The sequence below is a fragment of the Aplysia californica genome, unplaced genomic scaffold (genome assembly GCF_000002075.1).
Source record: "Aplysia californica isolate F4 #8 unplaced genomic scaffold, AplCal3.0 scaffold00409, whole genome shotgun sequence".
NCBI lineage: Eukaryota > Metazoa > Mollusca > Gastropoda > Aplysiida > Aplysiidae > Aplysia > Aplysia californica.
Genome location: NW_004797679.1, coordinates 122,504 through 123,432, shown reverse-complemented (window position 1 = coordinate 123,432; position 929 = coordinate 122,504).

Here is a 929-nt window from a genome sequence, read left to right as displayed (position 1 = left end):
GCACGCGCTCGGGTGAGTGTGTGTGTGTGCGTGTGTGCGTGTGTGCGTGCGTGTGTGTATGTGTGCGTGTGGGCGTGTGTGTGTGTGTGTGTGTGTGTGTGTGTGTGTGTGTGTGTGTGTTAGAGAGTGGGTGTAGGGTAGAAAACACTTGAGGCTGATATTTAAGTTAGAGAAATAAACCGTGGAGGGTTGGGGTGATAAAAGTGACAAGCAAACAGTTGGTTGTTCATGGGCAGTGGTGTACAGTGCAAAAAACTTTGTTTTTTCCTCTCATGTCTTCAATAGTTTCTTTTCTGCAAACTTGCATCTTTAGCATGCAAGTAAAACGTAGTATTAGCTAACATTTTTGCGTTCAATATGAATATTCCTAGCTGAATGAAGCAGCATCAAGTTCATGTATGATTTAAAAAATAACACTTTCCTTCTACGAAGGATCGTGAAGTGTATGTGTATTTGCTTGCAAGTTTCGCGATAAAAATAGACACAAACTAGCTCATTGGATGAGGATGGCAGTTTAGTCACAAACCACGAAAATAAAGAAAACTCTCTAGAAATGATTAGTCTACAGGTCGATGCACATTTTGGGACCCGCTTTGTTCAATAAATGTCTGATCTGGATGGTCTCAGTGTTCATCAGAATGTGATAGATTTCGTGAATAAAAACGTTTGCGTTTTTATTTACTTTTATAATATTTGTTTGGCATTAAACCCTTCCGTGGCTAGACCGAGGTCAAATATGCCTGATTTACATAGGACAATTTTGTAATGCTCATAGTCATAAAAGAATATGGACGTTTTACGCCCCTATCGATACAATTTAGACCATTTCGGAGGCGGGCTGTTTCAGCCCTGTGTGCTAAGGAAAAGCATTGCTGAGAGAGAGAGATACATGGCATCGTAGTGAAATCAGGCGCTCGTCAAAATAATAC